Source organism: Osmerus eperlanus, chromosome 26 (genome assembly GCF_963692335.1).
Source record: "Osmerus eperlanus chromosome 26, fOsmEpe2.1, whole genome shotgun sequence".
In the NCBI taxonomy this organism is placed as follows: domain Eukaryota; kingdom Metazoa; phylum Chordata; class Actinopteri; order Osmeriformes; family Osmeridae; genus Osmerus; species Osmerus eperlanus.
In genome coordinates this window covers 8652898-8669231 of record NC_085043.1, presented here as the reverse complement: position 1 = coordinate 8669231, position 16334 = coordinate 8652898, and positions in this window count along the sequence as shown.

Below are 16334 nucleotides of genomic sequence, written 5' to 3'. Positions count from 1 at the left end.
AAACCATCCCGTCTCGCCACGCTCCAACATGGCGGAGAACAGCGGAGAAACTCGAGGGCTGTCGACGGCGACAGGGAGCTGGGCGTAGAGCTTCCTGGAATCCCTGCGTTCCTCTTCTCCTCTTCCCTCCCCTAATCAATATCAAACACAACCAAAACGCAAGTGCGAGGAAAGACGCACGCACACACACACACACACGAACCAGGCAAAAGCAAACAAATTCCTGTTCAGTGGGGGGAGAATATTAGAGCTCTGTGGGTGTCTTTGTCTTACCTGTCGTTATCTGCTTTAGCACTTAATGAGAGCTCCTCTATTGTCGGTCACATCACATTTGTTTTATACAAGTCCCTTTGAACAGCTTAGATATTGAGCCGCCTTTGATCATGGAATCCTTCTGAATTTAAAATCAGAAAGGAACCCCCCTCCCACCACCCATCTCAGGCTAGGTCGTCTTCCCTGTTTGCTGTGACTATTTTGTTTGTTTACACCCCAACCAATGCCAGGAAGAAGGGGGCGAAACGAGAAAAAGAGATGAGAAAGAATGAATCTAACGAAGAAAGGAACGGGGGGAGAGAGAGAGAGAGAGAGCAGTGGCAGAGAGACCAAGGAGACGAGGCGGCGTGGGTTGTGTAAATTTTCTTCATTAATGTTTATAAATTTAACAAAGAGAGAGAGAGCAGGGTTGGAAAAGCTGAAAGAGAAACATTGCCACAAGACTCTCTGGCGCATCGTCCTTTTTTTTTTTTTTGAAGCCAGACGTTTTCTAATGATGACCCTTGGCGGCCAGTGGCACCTGGGACTTCCTCCCCCCCCCCCCCCCCCCCCCCCCCCTGCGTGAGGGAGCCTGATGAAAATTAGCCCATTCTCATTTCAAACAGAATTTCTCCCAGCCCCTGATCACAGTGGAGGAGGGGGTGGGGGTGGGGGGGGACCTCGCGGTCCTGGGGAGAGCACACGCACCACCAAGAAGCTCCCCTCCCCGCCCCGGCCGAGGCCCCCCTCCCCTGGCCATTGTGGCGGGGAACATGCGGTGACATGACTGGGGGGACACGAGGGGTCTGGATGTTCTCCGGCTGTTATTCCCTGTTAAAAGATTTAAACCATCGGGGTATGATAGGTCCCTTTGATGTTTGTTAAGCACAGAAGCCAGGGAGCGGGAGAGAGAGAGAGAGAGAGAGAGAGAGAGAAAGAGAAAGAGAGAGAGAGAGAGAGAGAGAGAGAGAGAGAGACAGAGGTTGAGGGAGAGAGAGAGAGAGAGAGAGAGAGAGAGAGAGAGAGAGAGAGAGAGAGAGAGAGAGAGAGAGAGAGAGAGAGAGAGAGAGAGAGAGAGAGAGAGAGAGAGAGACAGAGGTGAGGGAGAGAGAGAAAGACAGAGGTTGAGGGAGAGAGAGAGAGAGAGAGGTTGAGGGAGAGAGAGAGAGAGAGAGGCATGAGGGAGATAGAGGTTGAGGGAGAGAGAGAGAGAGGGTGAGGTGGTGGGCCATGGGTTTCTTACCAGAAGGCGATCATCTTTTCTTTTCTTTTTTTTCCAGAGCCACAAAGAAGGAAGGAGGGAGGGGTTGTTGGGGGAGAAGTGCAGCCACTTCAACAGAGGAGAGATAAAAGTACAGAGGTTGAAGCAGAGGCCAAGGCCCACTGTGAGGCAGAGATTACTGGCAGAGACGAGAAGTTGTGTCACTTCTACCACTCGGCAACCTTTCGCCTCCTTGTAATCCGACTTTGACTTTATTTTGGTTGTGTGCAGCCCTGTGATGGGTTATTAGCATCGACCCTGGTTTATACACATAAAGAAAGTAGCCAACATCTAATGAAAACGTTGAATCCCCCCTTCTCTTTGATGTTCCACATATATCAGTTGCATGAATACGCTCTCCTCCTGACCCACCTTCCCTCGAACCAGTCAGAGAGTGGAAGCCTCACCAGTCGCCTCTTTTATGAACTCACCTGAATCCAGCTTGTCTACTCCCTCATTGTGTCATTCCCCAGGGTGTGTTCAAACTACGTGCATGTGTGTGTGCACGTGTGTGTGTGTGATCTGAGTCCCGTATCAGTGTTCAGTAGACAGATGGAATCCAGTCAGCACAGGGAATACCTATAGGGAAGCGTTTTCGAAACAATTAAAATCTTTGATGGTTTAATCTGTTCACATCAAAAGCAGCAATCCCTCTGTTTGATTTCCTTTTGATGACACAGAGTATTCAAACTGATCCTTGCCAATTGTCAGCAAACACGGAGCTGCCGGGAGAAACCCTTGGAGAAGAACGATCCACACATTGAGGAACATTCTAAATGACGACGAACCAACTACACAAGAGCTTCTGCACGTTGAATAACGTCTACGCAACTAGGAACATCTAAACGATGAAGAACGCCTACACGCTGAAGATCGTCTACGCGATGACGAACTACACAATTACAATTACAACGTAGTCGTTGTGTAACACATTATTCAGGTTAATCGTTTTTTTCTTTTGCATGATATATATGTTTTAGGGTGGGTAAGAAGCAGGGATACACATATCTGATCTCCCCGCTAGGGAAGGACAACATGATAGTCAAATGTTTGTCTAAGGGGCGTAGCTATGGAATTTATAATCTACAAAACATTAGAGGGCAAAAGTCTCTCAAACTGCCTGACGAGCGTTATTCTGACCTATTTCCTTGTTCTCTTTTCTGTGCATGCTCATTAGGAAGGTAATCACAGGAGAGACTACTTCCCAGTCCAGAGGATTAGTTGAGTCAGGAAGGCTTTCTGACATTCTGGCAAGGCTCTGGTGGGATCACCTCTCCTCACTCTCTCTCCTCCAGAACTCGACTAGGTCTGCCCCTGACTCTGACTGGGCCCTCTCCTCACGAGAGCGGGAATTCATTTACGCAACTGGCCTTTTAATTGAGCGACACGCACGCCGACAAAAATCCATCCATGCCGTTTCATGTGCATACATATTTTGTGTCTGATATGTGTAATTGAATTCCGACAGCTCTTTCAGAATAGTTTGAGCTTTACGCCGTTCAATGAAATACAGTGTTTTCACAGCCGTTGCTTCCAAAAAAAGATATGCATTGGTTTTTTTTACATTTCCATTCTAATTTACACATCCTTTGTGTGGAGAAGCATATCACACTGCAGGCCGCTTGGGTTCGATGCCCCTCGCGCTCTGGAGGTTTGCACTTGATTTCAGTTGCGTGCAGTATGTTTACATTTGTCTAAAAGCAGTGTAAATTGAATTCTCCTGAACGTTCCCGACAGTGACTACAAGTGTAAAGTGGTGTATACAGAGTTGTATACACCCCCTTTGGGACCGAGCCCCCACACCCCCACACCCCCGTCATTCCATCCAGCTTTGGAATGACGGCTCTTACAGAGGGGAGAAGAATAATCAATAACTCACAAGGCATCCAGCACTCCGGAAAAGTCCATTGTAAATTAACTTGACAACAGGGACGTGAAAGAAGGGGGAGGGCGGGGGGGCGGGGGGGGGGGGGGGGGGAGACTCCTCTGAATATCTGTGTGTCCGCTTTCTCCTACACATGTGGGGAGGAAGAACTACCAGATAGGGAGTAATTGAATGCAAAGTGCTCTTTTTCTCCCAGTCTTCTCTGCGAGCACAGCCCGCCACCGACCCCTTGAGGCAAGACCAGTCGAAACCCGCATCAGATCACAAGGTGACATATCAAAAACCGTGTCACTAAAAAAGGCAGTAATGGCTGCCAAAGATGTGGCAGCAGTTGGAGTTTTTTTTTCTTTCTCTTTTCATTTTTCGGCTGGGCTCTTCTCTATCGCTCCCTTGCCTATCGGGGTTGTAGGGTATCAGAGGGAAGCCAGCGCTCAGGCCTGCCGTGGAGCTGTGGGATTTGATCTGGATGGCTTTGTGACAGTTGGGATGAAGGATAGCGGTTAGCGCTGAACAGCAGCCTCAGAGCTGATCAATGGGACCTCTCAGACAGGCCTGTGTGCAGGAGAGTTATGGGATGATGTTTCTGCGTTGTTCTGAAGCCCCCCCCCTCCCCCTACCCCCCCCGCCCACCCCTTCTCTCCCCCCTTCTCTGTAACCGCTCCCTTCTTTCTCCTCCACCTCCAAAAGCAAGTGGATGACAAAGTCATACACCAGCACGCTACATGAGAAATGGGGCCTGCTGTCTTGTACGTCTCTCGCTGCAGGGGTTGGCCTCGTGACGTTTGCGAAGCGGGCGTGGAGTACGAAAGCGAACACATCAGCTGCATTCTAAGTATTTTGGAGAAACCCCAATAGATTATCCATTTGTCAGGGAAATTGATGTCCGGTTATAGCTTTTCGTTGTTGTTTACGAATCACTTCAGATCAACTGACCTTTTTAGACAGGTTGTACAGCATTGCTCTTTGTGCGGTGTAACAGAAAGTTGAGAAGGTAGTTAGGTTAGTTTTCCCCCGAATCAAGGTCGTGGCCTTCAGCTATGACAGATGAGGTTGTGATAAAGGTCTTTAAAATGGGACTCTCTTTCTCGGTCAGAGGCCTTCATCAAAGAGCCGCGGAAAAGGGCACGGATGTATCTAGAAGGACCAAAGCATTCCAGCGGGCCACTCCGCCTCAATGGAGGGTCCCCAAGGGGCGGGCCGCGGCGTCCGAGAAAGAAGAGAAACGTTATGGATCAAACGCCAGCGACCATGTGAAATCAGAGCGGGGAGGAGGATCGCCGAGGCACCTTTCGCCATTTAGAGGAAGGGTGCCAGAAGAAGCGGAGGCTTTCATTATGGATGTAATGGAGAGCCAGCCCAGGTCAGGAAGCAATCATTGCCGTGACACCCGGCCCAGTGGGTTGCAACTCTCCTCGGGGAACCAGGGCTCTGGGCGAGGTGTCCTTCCCAGAGACACCCGGAGGAGGGTGGGGTCCACAAGTAATGTCACAGGTCACTCTTCCATCCATGGGAGTGCAAAGGACCTGTAAGAGTGTTTTCCCAAAGCAAGGATAATAGGGCCTGTCAGTGTGTGGGGGGATTTCAGGTGCTTGGTGTCAGCCTCAACATTGTCCAACCTGAGTCGGGCTGAACTCTGGATAAGAACGGGACAACATTCTTCATCAAAGTATCGTTTGTTTGTTTTGGGGTTTTATACAAAAAGAACTACGTTCAACCGTCCAACAAGTCGAAGATCCGTCTCCAAGCTGATACCAGAATGGCGGGATCTAGTCAGGTGGCTGAGCAGTGAGGGAGTCGGGCTAGTAATCAGAAGGTTGCCAGTTCGATTCCCAGCCGTGACAAATGACGTTGTGTCCTTGGGCAAGGTACTTCACTCTACTTGCCATGGGGGGGGGGGGAATGTCCCTGTACTTACTGTAAGTCGCTCTGGATAAAAGCGTCTTCTAAATGACTAAAATGTAAATGTAATCTACGTGGTCCCCTTCAGGACACACGAGACAGTGCGGCTAGAGGCCAACGTCCAGCCGTCAGTTGGACTCCCTGTAGAGCCGCCCCTTCATTAGCAGGGCTAATGAAGAACAGAAGTTAGACTAATGTCCCCTCTTACCCCTCCCGGGCTCAGCCGGGCCTTTTGGCAGGGTGGGAACATGGACCTCTACAGTGTTGAACATGATGCCACTGTACGGCCATTAACCCTGACCCTGCAGTCCCCCCAGGGTTACATCTGGCTCAGGGTTGGACCGGTACCAAGTCTCAGTGGGCGACTGCAGAATACCAGAGTGTCTCATTTGAATTCTGAGAGAGCAGGGACAAATTATTTCCCCAACCACCACCTCGAGATTCCCACACCAGAAATAACAATTCATGGCTTCTTCCTCCTTTTGTTACAGCCAGGAAAAAAAAGAACCCATGACGATTGAATATGTTATGCATTGCTTTCACATAGTATTTTCTGTTTTGCCTGAGCTATGTAAAACTATACATTTCGTTGTAGGGCTGGCGAATATGGTCACGCTGTACCGTGAGCCTGTTAACGTCTCCAGCGCGACACACACCTTCCACCACAATTGTATGGAAATGGATTCTGGCTTGGTGTTAGCAGGTATAAATTAATTCTATGATAAAAGACGCCCCTGGACCCGAAAGCAATTGTCCCACAGGACAGCAGTGCATGTGCCTCTGCAGGAAAAACATGATGGGGGGGGTGGGGGGGGGAGGAAGAAAAACAACAGTGTGCAAGTCACGGCAAGGAGACCAGCCTCTGTGTATCTGTTTGATCAGCCCTGGTAGCGATAGAAGGAGCAGATAAATATTGTATAAATGAATTTATTGTATAATGTGAGCAATCAAATTAATTAAGGGGGTCCACAGCTGTTGGAGGCCAATAAGGCCCATCAATTTTTCAGCGCTACCACTTCTGCCTAAGATTTCATGCTAAATATTTCTGGAGGTCTTGGATGAATTTTTCATGGCTGAGTGTGGGAGATGAAAGGCGATAGAGGATCCAGGGGACGGCTGCTCTCAGCTGCTGACATGCCACAGAGAGGTGCCTCAGCTCCAATCTTTATCAATGACATCCGACCAGCAGCATTGCTTTAATTACCCTGCTTTGTCAGGGTCCCGGCGCATCATTACGGGCGGCACCCGGAACAAGAAGGAGCCATATGGTCGGCGGGTGATTGGTCGCACTCGGTTCAGACACTTGCATGTCCGGGCCCCTTTAAAAAAAAAAAAAGGAAATGATGCAATAGTGATCAAACGGAGATTCTAGAACAATGCGAGGCCCCCTCCTCCTTGTGTGTTTGCAGTCGACATAATTAGAGGTTCGTGGATGATGCCCTTCAGCGTGAAGCTTAAGAAGTACCTCCCCTGATACAATACCTACACAGCAAGCCAGACAGCTCCAAAAGTCACCTTCAGATCTCATCTGTAGCATTTATGACAGTCATTACCAAATTAATTAAGATTTTGAACGATACAAATCTGTTGTCTGTAACTTAAACGTGTTTCCTGCATGTTTCAAATGACAGAATATTTTATCTGCCTGTCATCTTTTCTCCTCTCAGTTTGTGCTCTGGGGTTGAATAAGACCCCCCAATATTCACCCCCCGGTACCTCGGTTTCACATTGAGGGGGTAAGTTAGGTAAATACTTCAGGAGAGGAAACATCTGGTACAAGGGCAGCACAACAGCTAAACCCCATCTGGGACAGCGTTCACTTTGAGCATTTTCAAGGCCTGTCGAAGCTTGCAAACAGCAAATGAGCTCCACAGTGAATTGCGTTTTTGGTCAACTCCTAGTCACTAGAATGTTATTATTTGAAATATTTTCATCCCGGTTCCAACAATGAAAACCATGTCACAGTCTGCATTGGATTTAAAAAATAAGAAATTTGGAACCGCAAAGTCTGATTGTATGAACCAATTTGTTTGTTGGATTGCTATTATTTAGATTTTGTTTTTTGTACTTATTTAATAAATCTTTAATTAAATGGAACAGAAACTTCCCATGACAAAGATCTCCACTTTGGAGGACCAATTGTTTAATTCCTCTATATTCTCTACGATCAATGCATTCACTTCAAAGCGATGGGAAGCACTCGCATCCAAAGCAGATTGATCAGTTCTACAACAAGTCATTAACATACAAGATGTTAACAAGTAAGGCCCTCTGTACTGTATCTTAGAATCAAGTGATGCATCGATGAAGACAACCTGGAACTGTTAACGTCTTAAAACCTTTAGCGCACACTCTTCCCGGCTGCAGTGAGGGATCAACCACCATTAAACTGATCCCTCACTTCTCTCTCTCCCTCTACATCGCCCATCCCCTCTCTCCCATGCTTCCTCCCTCTGACTCTGTTGCTCTCTCGCTCTTTACTCAACATTGCCACTTAGCTTCCAGTCAGTGCCAAGGCATGAGACCACTGGTATACTTTACTGATGTTAAATTTATAAGCCAAACTGGGGGGGTGGGGGTAAAAGTATTAAACAACCTTGTGAATAGCCGGGGTTCACTTTACCAAGGCAGTGTATCCTTTTCATCAACAAAAATAACTCTTCAAAGGCAGTAAAAGCATGCTTGGAAAGTAAAAGGGTCGTTTTAGCAGACGAGGCGAATGGTAGGAAGAGTGGCAACAGAAACAGTCCACCCATCAACTTCGATAGCCCATAACCACCCCGCTGCCCCGCCCCACCAGCCCCACCCTCGGAAGAAAAAGAAGAAGCTAAATCAAGCCTTTGAAAAACATACAGTGTCTTCAATAATTCAGGCTTTAGTGGGTTTGAATAGCTTCTTTAGCGTAGAAATATGCAGTCTCCTGATATCAGCCCAGTTCCCTAAGGAGACCTTCTCAGCATCGCCTGCATGGTCTGCAGTGTACCTTCACGTCCATGATCTAGAATGCTCTTTGAGTCACACACACTACCTGCAACATTACAGCAGAGGGGGTATATGCGTCATATGTGCTCCTGTATAGTTTATCAACAGGTTATTTACTTATTGTTGATTCCCAACAATCCCAAAAATAAAAATAAACATGCATTTTAATTGTGCTTACTGCATGCATATACTGTGCGATGTGAACCAATAAATTAAGTGCCAAGTTGTGCAGCACAGCAATTATTGCAGTTGACTAGCATATTTACAGGGGTTGTAGACTAACATAGGGTTGTAAATATTTAACTATCTTTGCACCCAACACGCATTCATATTTCATCTGGTTTTATTCTCAAAGCAAAGTGTTGGACTGCATAATTATTTCAGTTTAGCATTTATTCCAACCTATTACTTTCATAAATACAGGAATTGGAGTTATGGCTCCTCTGAGGGCTAATTTAAGAAAAACATGCATTAATTAAAACAATCTAGATAGAAAAGAAATAAGCTGTTGGTAGATAATCAAGGATGAGTTCACTCTTCAAAGGAAACGGGAATGATTATCCGAGGGACTTGTCGTTTCTGTTTCACCAGTTGCCGGGTGACCGTTCTCTCTCCCTGGTAGGCACATAGATATATATAAACACTAGATGTCTCGTCCGCGTTGCCGGACAACGGAGTCGAACGTCCGCACATGGCGGCCATCTTGCGACAGTCAACTCGCTCACCCATAACATTGTGTTGAATCTACATGAACTTTTTAAATGACCATAACTTGCTCAATTTTCAACCGATTTTGAAACGGTTTGGTTTGTTATCAACGTCAGAGATGTCGGTATGCCACTGCATACTTATGAATAATGATGTTATTTAAAAAAAAATAGAATATAAGTATGCAGTGGCATAACGACATCTCTGACGTTGATAACGAACCAAACCGTTTCAAAATCGGTTGAAAATTGAGCAAGTTATGGTCATTTAAAAAGTACATGTAGCATCAACACAATGTTATGGGTGAGCGAGTTGACTGTAGCAAGATGGCCACCATGTGCGGACGTTCTAGACTCCGCCGTAAGACATCTAGTGTTTATATATATCTATGGGTAGGTATCTCTTTGGGAGCTTGGGGAGAACTAAGCTTTCTTCCACCAGGTTCCAGCTTGACCGCAGCTGGAACCTGAGTGTGTGAGTGTGGGTGGGGTGGGTTTTCAAGACTACCTGGATATTTCCAAGGTCAGCTTTGATCTATTGATAGCCTTAATAGCCGGCTGCATCAGATTATTCTATGAAAGATAGCGTGGCATTTTGAAATATTAACTTGACCTTTGCGTATTTAAACCATACAGTGTATCAAATCTTCAATATTTTGTTCTGCGTTCATCCTTTTGTGACTGCCCCGGTTCCTGATCTGGGAATTCAGCGTGTGGAATAATGAAATAAATATCGAACCGATTAATATTTCAGTGCCAACTAGGAGTAAAGTGGAAGTGTTTTTCTGCCAGACCTTGTTTTTTTTGTGTCCCCCCCCCACCCCCCCACCCTTCCTCACAAATGCATTGTGTGCAATGGCCGGCCCAATCCATCACTCTGTGTCTAGCGAGAGAAAAACCACTTTCCCAGGGTGGGTGTTTTTTATTTCTGCCAGCGCTGCTGTTTCCATGGGTACCCGTGAGACCTTGCTGATGGACACTCTGGTCATCACAGGCTGGGTGCTGGGGGACACTCTGCTACCTCCTCCTCCCGCCCGTCCCTCCCGACGCCCCCTCTCTGTTCCACTCCTGTGTGTTTTGCCAGGGCCTTCCTTTGTCCCGGCAGTGTTACACTCTCCCATGTGACAGCCGCACCTGCCCAGGCCCTCTCTGCTACGTGACTCACTTACCAGAGGCGAGCGCACTAGGCTGTGAGGGGTGTTAGGATTGGCAGGCTATCAAACTGTGACAGTACAGGGACCCGAGGTGTGGGTGGGGGCTGGGTGGGTGGGAGGAGACAGTGACATTAACAAGACACACACAAACCAGTAGCAAATTAGTCAGTAATTAGCAGGTGAGTGACAGGTACTAAGACGGTGTTTAGGCCGTCGGAGGCCAAGTGGAGGATGGATGCCTGATAGAAGTGTATGTAGCTTGATAATCAGACACTAATGACTGTTTTCCCCCAAGAGACTGCCTTACGTTTCTGCATTTTTTCCCTGGTGACAATTTTATTCCACACCAGAGCAATGAGGAGGGGGAGGTACTCCCAGGCAAAAGGATTCACACTGTTTTACATTTGGTTTGGGAAGATGTAGGGTGGGGGAGGGGGGGGGGGACTGTGTGTATGAATTATGTGCTCAAAACAATTATGCTGAGGCAAATCTATTCAAATTGAAGTCTGCTCCAGTTTTACTCAGACAAACTGAGATTTGATTTCCAAAATGCTCGCTCGTCTTTTTCCTACACAAAGAAGCCAGTGGGGAGAGAGAGCCCTCGCTGGAGAGATGTGGGCTGGAAGGCAAATGTAGGTGATGCGTATGTTCTTTAAGCGCCCCTGGGTCTATCATGAGTAGGTAGAAACTGACAAAGAGATCTGTGAGAGATAAAAAATCCTCCACTCTGCTTGAGCATGGGAAATTAAGCCAATATAAAGACTCTCTCTTACATATACTCCAATCTTCCTTTTTTCTCTTCTTTTTTGTCTCTCTGCAGTGGCAGGAGAAATTACTCATTGTACCATTGGATAAACCCAAACAGCTCTCTTGATAAGACCTCCGGTTCGTCGTGAGGTCCCAGCTTGGAGTCCCTAGGGTGTTCCTTCAAAGGCAGTGCTCTGTGGAGCCTCCCAGGGATGTTTAACTCATTGCAATGCCAAGTATTTAGAGAGACTTCAACAAGTTTGGGCCTGTCAGAGCCAAAACCCAACTGTCAGGCAGCATTATATCGCTGAGGTCCCTGATAGGAAATAATGAACGATTGCATCACTCTGACAAACGCATTGCCCATGAGCACTGGGACAGACGGCTACTGCTTTCGTACAAGCTTTTTTATTTCTATTTGAAATGCTACTGCTAAGTGTATTAAATGATGAAGATTAGCTGAGATTACAGCTGCAGTGAAAATGTGATTCCCTGTTTTGATATCAAGCACAAATTGAGGCAGAGCAAACAGATTTTTGAAGGGTTGCTGAATAATTTAATCAAGTCAGCAGAGGATACAACAGGAATGTGGTAATGAAGCATTTGTGTGAAATTTTTAATTCAGAAAATTGACACTTGGCACATTGATAGTTGATACACTTGTGATACACAGTATAAGGTTCCTAAAAATTCAAAATAGATTTAATTCATTATCTACATTTACTTTTATTTAGCAATGGCATGCATTCCAAACACAATGCCTTTGAGAAAAGGAAACACATTGAGAGATGAATTTAAATCACACAATTATGTTGATTGACGTTCCTTACCTAAAACACTTTCACCACATCTACCATGATGGTTATAACTACACTATAAACTACAACTACAACTAAAAACGGATAATGCCAATAACGTTACTTTTTATCCATTAAATCTGTGCTTTTCGATTCAGTGCCATACACTCCATAATTGGAGTTAGGGCGCCCTCTATCTTTTACTGGCGAAAATGACTGAAATGTTATTTCTTAAATATCTCAATGAGGGATAGCTTAATGCTTGCTCTGAAAATTTTAAAACTATTGGATGATATACAGAATTTCCAATCATGACCTAGCCACCGAACATCCATCTAAACATTATTCAGTCTTGTGGCAGCGTGCATTAAAGCAGTGAAGGCACTACCGACTGTACTACGTTTCAAACCTGCTGTGATGTTCAGTGTTGTTGAATAATTCATTTTTAAAAATGTGAAAATGTAAGAAGCTGTCTCACACCTTCACTTTTTTTTCTCTCTCTTTCCCCGACAGTTAAGTCTACAGGTCACCCTTTTTGGTCTAAAACTGTTTCATTGTTCTGTCTTTTTCTTGCACTGTTGCAGCTGATGTTGTGTCCATCAGGAGTTGTTGTTGACCTTCTGCAAGGCAACCGGGTAGTTAAAGAAGTCAATTTTCAAGGCCCTTGTAGCTCAAATCAAAACTCCATTATAGATTTTACCTCCAGGGGAACCCGGGGCTCACAAGGTCCTTGGCAATTTTACCTGTGGAAGAAGCTAAAAGGATCGGATTCTCCGAGGACGGTTGAGAGGGGAGGGTGTGAGGACGATGATGTGTGAGATCCATACTACGGGACCCTAAGCCCTAATCTTCCTCTGCCAGGCATGGAGCAAAGCAAAGGAAAAAATTGAGATTTGAAAAATTCTTCAACGGCAGCAAACCCCCGAACGTCGGGGTCCGCACCGCAGGGAGGGGGGGGGTGGAGAAACATCCAAATATTGGGGTAGAGATGAAGTCCTCGGAGCGTGGGACTGAGGGATCGCCTCGGGAGTTTTCGTTCCCCTCTCCCAGGGAGAGAAGGGCTCCAAAGAACACACTTAACAGTTATTAGCGGATAACACTGGACTCCCTCCCCACACCCACACCGACCATGTGTACTAACAAGACAGTCGGAGGCCAAAGATGCAGACGGATCACATCAGGACATCTGTCACTTTACAGCAACAGTCTCCTTAATAAGTGACAAGGCTTCTATGCCCGTGGGCATAGGGCCGGGGAGGGGGGCACGGATGGGGGAGGGGTGTGTGTGTGTGTTGGGGGGGGCGGTGACCCAGAGCAGCGACGAGGCAGCGCAGCCGTCAAAGTCATGCGATGCCCTTTTTTAAACGACTTGTCCCAATTACGGCCAATCAGCATCCCTCTGTGCCCTCAACGATCGCCCTGGTCAGCAGGCATCAAAGCCGCCAGACCGAGAGTGCCAACGCGAGGTGCAGTAATTAGTGTACTTCACAGAGCACAGTTTCATCACCAAATGTTTTCAAAATACTCTACATTTTAATTTGAAGAGGGAGGAGGGGGTGGGGGTGGGTTGGGTTTCACACTGGGAGAGAAAGATGCCCTACAGAAATCATTAAAAGATAATTGCAGCTCATCAGCTGTGCAAGTGCTTACAAAGTGCCATCGCTGGAGATCTGCTTCCTTTCTCCAGGCAAACCTGAAGGAACACTCATTCAAACACTTCAAGAAACCGAGCATAACACATAACCAGAAACTGAGATAACCATTAAAGAAATGCTTTCCTCTCAAGTTTACAATTACATACAGTTACTTCCCTCCCACTCGCGTTGCATGTGACTTACTTAAACAACTGAGTCCTGTGTGCTTCTGTCGAGATAGTTTACACAGTTTGTCAAACCTATGACTGGATTGTCTTTATTAGTACTTATGTGGCCGCAAACACAGACCTATTTCATGACCATGCATGTCGGATCTGCAAATATCTCAACGTGTCACACGAAAGTGTCGTTGTTTTAAGGACAGAGCCCTCTCAGGCTCCATCGTGGTAAGGCCTCCAGTTTTCCATGTACAACCAGGTCGTTAAAGCAGCTTTGTCTCCAGGCACATGTGTCAGCCTCCATGTTGCCGGGATAATGGAGAACCACAGACTGAGGCCCCCGGTAGACTTTAACACTTGTCATGCCGTCTCTGTCCCCAGGCCTCGTCCTCAGCCGGCGTCCACGTCCACCCTGACGGTCACCTCACGAGCACAGACGCCAGCCGTTTCGCATGAGGGAGAAGCGGGGTGACTGTTTGTGACGAGTGGCTGGGGACGCTACTCGATTCCAGGGAAATAATGATGTCCACCCCTACGCGGGATGTTCTCCGGCTTCCTGCACGTACAGTCTAATGACAGATTCCCAACGACCACAACCGCAGTGTCGGGGCTGGTCAGGGTCACCCAGGCATCGCCTTTCATCCCTCCACCTACGTCATCGCGGGTGACGCAGCATGCGTTAACCCTTCGAGGCCATGCGGCGCGATCACTTCTGTTCGGGGGGGTCAGGAGGCTGAGCGGTTAGGGAATTGCGGCAGTAATCTGAAGGTTGCTGGTTCGATTCCTGGCCGTGCAAAATGACGTTGTGTCCTTGGGCGAGGTGCTTCATCCTACTTGCCTCGGGGAGAATCTCCCTGTACTGTAAGTCGCTCTGGATAAGAGCGTCTGCTAAATGACTAAATGTAAATGTTATGTTCAGGGGTACACATGTCATAGTTTCTGCCCCTTGTAACCAGACACCCCCACACCATACACCTGAGAACCTTGCTAATAAAGTAAAGACAGACACAATATTAAAGATATTCGTTAATAGTTATTATAGTATTAGTCATTATATATATATAAAATAAAAAAATGTGTTGAATGACCCAAGGTATAAAAGGTGTAGGTGCATGCCACAACATGCCTGGTAGCTGAAATAGGGTTACTTCACACTGTGCCTGGTAAGTACAGACCATTCGATAACTCTGACCATCAAAATACGGTTTGAACTATGCACTTCTGATCCTTGATATTCTGCTGTACTATGTGCACCATTTGAATGTGTTGCACTTACATTATTGTGCCACATGGGGGCGCTGTCATGTAAGAGATATCACCAGCTTTAACGCTGGCCATAATAAAAGGGTGGAACTCCTAATCCCGTACCCATTTGTCAGGTTTATAAAATACATATTAAGTTTTCACATGTAAAAATCTGCAACTTGTTATTGATTCCAGACTAGCATTGATTGTTTCTTAATGACTATTTTATGATTTAATGGTGTAAGAACAGACTACACCTTCTCCTGAAAATTAAAGACAGACATTTTTTAATTCATTTGTGTTTATTGTTATTGTAAAAAGCATACTTCTTGACTGCTGTACATGTTTAAAATCAGATCTACAATGTGGATGAATGTGAGCAAGACTAACTAAAATAAAATGTCAATGCCATAATCTATTCAATTTTTGCCAATATTATTCTTGTTAAGAATACAGCATGAAACTTTGTGCCCTGTTAATGATGCCCACAAGAGGCTAGCTAGCTATAAAACACAATGTGCAGTTGTTCATACAAACAGGATTCTACCCCAACACTGAAAGCATTGTGTATTTGGAATGGTATGTTTGGACACAAGAATAAGTGTACCTCTGTGTATATCTTTCACTTTAAATTTGGTTTAAAAGTTTACAAACCACATTATATAAATCAGAATACAAACAAAAGTTTCATTGAAAATAAATATGCAAAATCATCAATGTAGTACTTGGATGGTTGTTTATCATTAGTTTGTTTATTAAATGGTGCATATTAAATAAAACCCCTGCTTTTACAAAGGGAGACTTGAACCTATGACCTATTGATTGGCAGTTAAATGCTCTAACTGCTCTAACTAATCCTGCCTCCCACAATAATAAATGTGAAAAGTCACACATAATCACTACTATCACTCTCTAATTTGTGAATCACACCTGACAATAATTTGTCTTGATTAATCTAATGATTGATCTAATGCAACAATCCCCAGGATAGAAACAGTTAGCAGATCTAGCTCTAACATTGAGTCTAACCAAGTCCTCAAAACTGACTGCTTGTTTTAGATCTGTAAGTGCTTTTAAAACTGGATGGGCCTCAGCATGATCGTTCTTTACGTTCACATGCAAGGTCCCTGCTGTGTGAAAATGTGTCTTTAACCAGCATATCCTTAAGGATGTATTCTCAATGTGTTCACATTTGGTGAACACATGAATGCTTGTGTCCCTGATGGCTCAGTGGATAAGCATGTGTACCATGAACGCTAAGGGTTGTGGGTTCAAATCCTATAGAAGTTTGCAATGCTCTTTCCTTGCAGAAACTGTCTCTTTAATGACCTCACACTTAACCTTAAGGATGTATTTTCAACGAGTTCATGTATGCTAGTGTCCCTGATGGCTCAGTGGATAAGTATGGGTACCTTGAAAGCTAAGGGGCTTGGGTTCAAGTCCCATGGAAGTCTGCAATGCTCTTTCCTTGCAGAAACTGTCTCTTTAATGACCTCACACTTAACCTTAAGGATGTATTTTCAACAAGTTCATGTATGCTAGTGTCCCTGATGGCTCAGTGGATAAGTATGGGTACCCTGAAAGTTAAGGGT